This window comes from Abramis brama (assembly GCF_963993115.1).
Source record: "Abramis brama genome assembly, chromosome: 5".
Taxonomy (NCBI): Eukaryota; Metazoa; Chordata; class Actinopteri; order Cypriniformes; family Leuciscidae; genus Abramis; species Abramis brama.
Window position 1 is genome coordinate 14,453,044 of NC_139967.1, and position 8,646 is coordinate 14,461,689.

Below are 8,646 nucleotides of genomic sequence, written 5' to 3' on the forward strand. Positions count from 1 at the left end.
AACTCAGCTTTGATCATAGGAATAAAATATAGCTGCAAGCAGCAATACAGGGGCCAAGCCCTTAAACGCACCGCAAGCAGAACAAGTATGGCGCACAGCAAGCACATCAAGCACAGCCAGCACATCATGTACAGCAACACAGCAAGTACTGTAAGCACTGCAGCGCAGCAAGCATTTAAGCACCAACAGCAGTGCGGAGCTGGAAGATCAAAACATCAGAAATTAAATGTACATGTAAATGTACATCAAGCACAGCAAGTACTGTAAGCACAGCAGCGCAGCAAGCATTTAAGCACCAACAGCAGTGCGGAGCCAGAAGAACAAAAAGATCAGAAATTGAATATACATGTAAATGTACATCAAGCACAGCAGCGCAGCGAGCATTTAAGCACCAACAGCAGTGCAGAGCCGGAAGGAATTGAAATGACAACTTTATACAAAATTTTAAAGTTGTCCCACACAGGACTCAAACCCACGACCGGAATGGTTCGGGATTCATGACGTGGTTTAGCAACTTGCGACACTCAGAGGACAGAAGCTGCAGAGGAGAGGCTTCAGAGTAAGATTAAGCACAAAAAATCATGTTAACCAGATTAGCATGCTAAGATAGCTTAATGCTAATGTAGATTATGGTTAACCTGATATCTGAAGAGCCACATTAGAAAGAATGGCATTTGGTTAGCATGCTAACCAATGATTATGCTAAGCTAACTAGCATAAGGCAACAAACACAGGCTAGGTCAACTTTGGAGACAAATATCTCGGGAACGGTAGCGAAAATCAAAAATCTGTTCACTCATTTCTGTGCGGCTCAGTCCAAAGAACATCTGATCAAATTTTGGGCAAAATTGAGCAAAATTTGAAGGAGGAGTAGCGAAAAAACTGTTTTTCATTTGCTCCAATATGGCGGACAGTCACATTGTTGGAAAATGACAAATGAGACATCGCCGGAATCTGCATAAGCCACAGAACATAATGACATAAAGCAATCAAAATTTGAACAATGTTTTCAAAAGTTATAAGTGTTTTTGCAAAAGACCTTATATCTCTGGAACACTAGGTGGCACTGTGTTCAAAGTTCTCAGGTACCTTCAGGACTTGCTAATGATGAACCATACTAAATTTTGTGCTGATATGTCAAATAGTTTAAAAGATATTGCAATTTATGACAAAATTCAAATGGCGGACACATGGTTCATCCAATCTCGGATAATTTGGTATCCACAGATTCGGCATGACGCAAGGAATCCATAGATACCACATTTATGATTCTGTTCTGACAAACTATTCAAAAGTTATTGGCCAAAATAGCAATTTGTCATATCTCATGACCCGTAGGTGGCGCTGTTCCCAACTTTGGCATGGAACCTCAGATCATGCTTCAGTAGTCCTTATCAGACACCTTGTGTCAAAATGATTAATGACTTTGAGCTTTGACCCTTTTGACAGGTTGAACTTCCGGTGACCTTTATGATTGATGGGTTGAACTTCCCGAATGGGGTCATGGAATTAACCTTTGCCCTATCGATCATGTGGTATGACAGTTAGTTTTTGCCCTATGACCTAGCTAGTCCTAAATCATAGTTTTGACGGTTAGTTTGTCCTATTTTAACAGAACAGATGTTTTGACGGCCGGTGTCATGTTCTAGTTGTGTGTGTGTGTGTGTGTGTGTCTGTGTGTGTGTGTGTGGTTATATGGTGTCACAGACAACAAGCTTTGTGTCATGTTCTAGTTATCTGTGTGTGTGTATGTGTGTATTGTTATTAATTGGCTAATTAATTAATCACAGAAAGCTGCAGTGACTGCATATTAGGTTATATTACGTATTACCACCCTCGCATTCCAGAGCAGTGGGCACTGACATCTGAAATGTGCTGTTCGGTCACTGTAATGAAACAACTTCACATCCTTTAAAGTAATATCTACTGAAACCAATTATTTTAGTTTTAGATGAATAAAAAATCATCTTACATAAACATTCTATCCTTTATATAAATTATATATAATCTAAAATAATTAAACTAAGCTTGAAAACACACTGTTCCTTAAAAGTGTAAATTAAATCTTTATAAAATAAATATCTTACTAAAACCAATTATTTTAGTTTTAGATAAAAGAATATCCGGCCGATAGTAGAACCTCGGATTCAGGAGGAACAGTGTGGTTTTCGTCCCGGTCATGGAACACTGGACCAGCTCTATACCCTCTACAGGGTGCTGGAGGGCTCATGGGAGTTTGCCCAACCAATCCACATGTGCTTTGTGGATTTGGAGAAGGCATTCGACTGTGTCCCTCGCGGCGGCCTGTGGAGGGTGCTCCGGGAGTATGGGGTCCGGGGCCCTTTGCTAAGGGCTATCCGGTCCCTGTACGACCGGAGAAGGAGCTTGGTTCGTATTGCCAGCAGTAAGTCAGACTTGTTCCCGGTGCGTGTTGGACTCCGGCAGGGCTGCCCTTTGTTGCCGGTTCTGTTCATAATTTTTATGGACAGAATTTCTAGGCGCAGCCAGGGGCCGGAGGGGGTCAGGTTTGGGGACCACACGATTTCATCTCTGCTCTTTGCGGATGATGTTGTCGTGTTGGCCTCATCAAACCAGGACCTCCAGCATGCACTGGGACGGTTTGCAGCCGAGTGTGAAGCGGCTGGGATGAAAATCAGCACCTCCAGATCCGAGGCCATGGTTCTCAGTCGGAAAAGGGTGGTTTGCCCGCTTCAGGTTGGTGGAGAGCTCCTGCCTCAAGTGGAGGAGTTCAAGTATCTTGGGGTCTTGTTCACGAGTGAGGGAAGGATGGAACGGGAGATTGACAGGCGGATCGGTGCAGCTTCTGCAGTAATGCGGTCCCTGTACCGGTCTGTCGTGGTGAAGAAGGAGCTGAGCCGCAAGGCGAAGCTCTCGATTTACCAGTCAATCTACGTTCCTACTCTCACCTATGGTCATGAGCTGTGGGTCATGACCGAAAGGACAAGATCCCGGATACAAGCGGCCGAAATGAGCTTTCTCCGCAGGGTGGCTGGGCGATCCCTTAGAGATAGGGTGAGAAGCTCGGTCACTCGGGAGGAGCTCAGAGTAGAGCCGCTGCTCCTCCACATCGAGAGGGGTCAGTTGAGGTGGCTCGGGCATCTTTTCCGGATGCCTCCTGGACGCCTTCCCGGGAAGGCGTTCCGGGCATGTCCCACCGGGAGGAGACCCCGGGGAAGACCTAGGACACGCTGGAGAGACTATGTCTCCCGGCTGGCCTGGGAACGCCTCAGTGTCCCCCCGGAAGAGCTGGAGGAAGTGTCTAGGGAGAGGGAAGTCTGGGCATCCCTGCTTAGACTGCTGCCCCCGCGACCCGGCCCCGGATAAGCGGTAGAAGATGGATGGATGGATGGATGGCTAAAAGAATATAAAATCATCTTACATAAAACATACTAGTAGTATTAACATATACTATGTGTCATGTTGACACATTTTGGTTGATTTATGACCCCTTTGATTGATTTATGACCCTACTGTCACTAGTGATTGACAGGGAATCCATATGTCACTCAAACTGACTGGTCAGTGGGTGTCAAATGTTTTTACAGGGGGAACGTCTGTATGGGGGAAACTGTTGCTGATTGTATTCCTTTGATTGTTGGGGGTGAAATTCACCCAAGCAGGTATTACGTAATGTTGACACCCTGAGTGTCAAAATCGTTGTTGTTTGATCAATAGGGTAGCCTATATGTTAACTGAGTCAAAGTATTTGAGTCAAGACATTCAGGAATACCATTACCCCTACACCACACTGGCTATATTCATTAAAATAACATGTCTGGGGATGTTCTTTTAAGTCAAGTCAAGTCAACTTCATTTATATAGCGCTTTTAACAATGTAGATTGTTTCAAAGCAGCTTTACAGAGATAAGCGTATAATTTAAGGTAACAGAGATTGTTTTGGCTTTATAGCGGTTCTTTAATAAAGTTATTTTCCAGCTAAAGTTAGTTTTGATTGATTCGCTTCCGTCGCAACAATCATTTGTTATTAAACTAGATGTACCGCAGGGCGGTACAAAATATGACCGCCGCTCAGGCCTGCACTGGCTTTCCACAAAAATAAATGACGTGGAGCAATTTGGCTGTATTGCGTGTTTATGTATATACCTAAAAAAAGTAGTAGTATGTGCATGTCTGTGTGTATGTGTGTGTGTTTGTGTATGTGTGTGTCTGTGTGTGTGTGTGTCTGTGCGTGTATGTGTGCGTGCGTACATGTGTGTGCGCGTGTGTGTTTGTGTGTGTGTGTCTGTGCATGTGGATTTGTATGTGTGTGTATGGGTGTGTGTCTGTGCGTGTGGATGTCAGTGTGTGTGCATGCTTGCGTTTGTTTGTATTCCTGCATGTGTGTGTGTGACAGTATCATCCTAAACCAGCAACCCTTCGCTCAACACCACCATCTACAGGCCGATGAGTGTACAGTCACTAAATGTGCACATAAATGAATTTATTTTATACCCCCCCATGGATGAAATTCTACGAAACTTAGCATACCCCCAGAGGATGTCAAGTTAATCATACACATGAAATATGGTGCAGTTCTGAACATCTCAACTGAAGATAGGGGCGATTAAAGTAGAATAATATTGCATTTTCATTTTTTATGGGAGGGGCGCAAATCACAAATGAGTGATTATGGGCTAGGTTGATGTGGGCCCTTAAGAGCAACATACCATAAAAATTTCTTCATCCTCGGTGCCACGGTTCAGGTAGTTATTTAGGAAAAACTGCATTTTTTGGGTTTGGGGGGGCCCAGCGCGGGGGGGGAGTGGCCCCCTGGGACCAAACGAAATTTTTCCGTAAAAGTCTAGTGGGGCTACATGCCCACCAAATTTCATGTTCCCCGGTGTTTCGGTGTCCCTGGTATCGTTGACGAAAAAATTCAGTAGATGACGAAAAAAAAAAAAAAAAAACTTTGACAATCGATTATGGGCTAGGTTGATGTGGGCCCTTAAGACCAACATACCATAAAAATTTCTTCATCCTCGGTGCCACGGTTCAGGTAGTTATTTAGGAAAAACTGCATTTTTTGGGTTTGGGGGGGCCCAGCGTGGGGGGGGGAGTGGCCCCCGGGGACCAAACGAAATTTTTCCGTAAAAGTCTAGTGGGGCTACATGCCCACCAAATTTCATGTTCCCCGGTGTTTCGGTGTCCCTGGTATCGTTGACGAAAAATTCACGGGGGCCCCAGCGCGGGGGGGTAAGTGGCCCCCAGGGACCAAACGACATTTTTCCGTAAAAGTCTAGTAGACCAACATACCATAAAAAATTCTTCATCCTCGGTGCCACGGTTCAGGTAGTTATTTAGGAAAAACTGCATTTTTTGGGGTTTGGGGGGGCCCAGCGCGGGGGGGGAGTGGCCCCCGGGGACCAAATGAAATTTTTCCGTACAAGTCTAGTGGGGCTACATGCCCACCAAATTTCATGTTCCCCGGTGTTTCGGTGTCCCTGGTATCGTTGACGAAAAATTCACGGGGGCCCTAGCGCGGGGGGGGGAAGTGGCCCCCGGGGACCAAACGAAATTTTTCCGTAAAAGTCTAGTAGACCAACATACCATAAAAAATTCTTCATCCTCGGTGCCACGGTTCAGGTAGTTATTTAGGAAAAACTGCATTTTTTGGGGTTTGGGGGGGCCCAGCGCGGGGGGGGAGTGGCCCCCGGGGACCAAACGAAATTTTTCCGTACAAGTCTAGTGGGGCTACATGGCCACCAAATTTCATGTTCCCCGGTGTTTCGGTGTCCCTGGTATCGTTGACGAAAAATTCACGGGGGCCACAGCGCGGGGGGGGGAGTGGCCCCCGGGGACCAAACGAAATTTTTCCTTAAAAGTCTAGTAGACCAACATACCATAAAAAATTCTTCATCCTCGGTGCCACGGTTCAGGTAGTTATTTAGGAAAAACTGCATTTTTTGGGGTTTGGGGGGGCCCAGCGCGGGGGGGGAGTGGCCCCCGGGGACCAAACGAAATGTTTCCGTACAAGTCTAGTGGGGCTACATGCCCACCAAATTTCATGTTCCCCGGTGTTTCGGTGTCCCTGGTATCATTGACGAAAAATTCAGTAAGGTGACGGGTAAAAAAAAAAAAAAAAACTTTGACAATCCCTATATGACCTAGCTACGCTAGCGGCGGTCATAATTAGGGGCCGCTAAGACGACACCGTTCTCTCTACACAGACTTTAAACACGAACCTGTGATAAAACGCTGATGGTGCTCACATGTGCATTAAGAATTGGATCTATAGTTATGTGCGTTTGAATATATGTGCACAGGTTTGTAATTCCCTACAAACCAAGCCTAAACAAAGTACTGGTCTTTCCTTATAAATTTTAATACAGAATTTTATTTTATTTTGTCACTTCGGGGTAGGTACACAAAACGAATTTTCCCGACAACGCCTTATCTGTAGAGTGGTAAATGTTATTTTAAGAACAACTGTGTGTGTGGTGTGTGTGTGTGTGTGTGTGTGTGTGTGTGTGTGTACCTCAGTAGGATCAGTAGTACCTGAACTTTAGGTTTTATGTTAATGCCTAAGACAAAGAATCAGACACGTTCATCAAGCCAAAGAGGCCTAATTACCCACACATCCCGTGCTATATTCTTCTCAACAAGAAAAGGTGTCGTTTCTTCTAGAACATCTGTATCTGTTTCCCGACGCCAATAGGATCAGTGTTAAAAAGACAAAGAATCAAAACATTTATCTAACTCACAGTGAAGGCGTTTGCGAGTGGAACTGGCGGGGGAAGAGTGCATCCTAAATGGGTTTGTTAATGGTTTTAGGACAGTTGCTTAGGCTAGCCTAGATGTTTAAAGAATGACACTTCATCAAAAGCTTTCTGGTGATTCTCTGGGCTCGCACACAAAAACATATTTTTAGTGTATATAAATTTGTTTGTTACTTTTGTTATTTTAGTATTTTTTAAAGAAAATGTTTTATTTTTTAACCCAACCCATAGTGTGTGTGTGTGTGTGTGTGTGTGTGTGTTGCAAAACAACAAATTTACATATTTTACTACAAAATTCTGAGTAAAATAAGACACACAGGGATTTTAAACGTTCAAACATTTTATACATTTGTTTGCCATACAAAAAGCAAGAAAAGTTGTCTATTTCCTTTAAATAAAACTTTTACTTTATTTTATTCTTTAAAACAGACTGATGACCAGCATCTTTTATTAGTACTGTAGCCGAGCAGTTTCCTCACATGAGTAAAACACAATTTTCACTTAGAAAACTTTTTAAATGTATGCATGTACCTTTTTTTCTTTTGACAAACCTACATTTCAAATTATACCTGTGTGTGTGTGTAACAACCACAAGGGATACGTGTTGACGCCTAAGTTTCGGGTACAGTGCAAACATGCAATACTCTAATCTAATCTTAGTGTAATCTTCGTGTGGTCAGAACACAAAACTTTGTGTTGAGTGATCCAGACAAAGCTTCATGCTAGAAAATATCATGCAAGTCACTAGCCCTTCAACATCCAGCACAAAATTAAAGAGATGAGCTTAGGATGTTTCGACTATTACCATCTTCTTTGACCCCCAAAAACGGGTGAATAGTTGTGCTAAACTCTTTGTGTGTATTTTTACACGCCAACATATTCTGTCAGGGGTGTGTCACACCACTCTGATGCAAAGTGTTCACACTCTTGAATAACTTTCAAACATAATATTTATACAGGAGTTACTGTATATGTGTCCAAAACACCTGTAAATTTCAAAAGACCAAATCAGTAAGAAAAGAGGGCACAGCATACATTGAAAAGTAACATTTATAATAAATACACAAAATCCATTCGTGAGCAATGAGCAAAGTTTGTTAATTTTGTCTTGTAAGTGTTGTTTTATCACTCCACTAGTGTCCATCTTATTCAGATAGCACTATTTTGTTTGTTGGACTCTTCTTTGAGAACTGTCAACATTCGGTGTTTATATGAATAAATGCAAGTTAAGAATTTGAGTGGTAGTCTTTCTGCTTGAGAGTGTTTGACTAAGTTGATATTTTTTAGTGCAACTTTACAGCTATCTATGATGTGGGGTCACATGAAGCAACAGCACGAAAAGTAAGTTATTCTGTTTTACACTTAATCTGTTACAACTGAATCACATCTGACTATTATATGATTATATATTATATTATATGTGACTCACATATGGCTACTCCAAAAACTCCTGAAACATCTAGAGAGATGTGTGTAACACCAACAAGAACAGCAACAGATGAACAGGACTGAACAGTTAACAAGCTGTTCTAGTGTTCTTGAGGCCAAGAACACTAGAACTGTTAAACATGCGTGCAATAACTGTTCCAATTCAACTCTGATGTGACTTTCCGATGTCTGATGATCGTGTAGGAAGATTGACCCCTTGTCAAACACAAATCTTCCTACACGATCATCAGACATCGGAAAGTCCTGTTTCACAATATCTTCATCTTCACATAGAAACTTTGTCAAACTGATAGTGCAGGTCATCATCTGTTTAAGCTTGTTAACTGTTCAGTCCTGTTCAGTGGCGGAGCCAGAGGGGGGTCCGGGGTGGCACTGGACACCCCTGACATGCGATTGGCCACCCCGGGTGCCACCCCAAAATTTTATTTGCTACTGGCAGTTGCTGATGCTGATTTTAAAA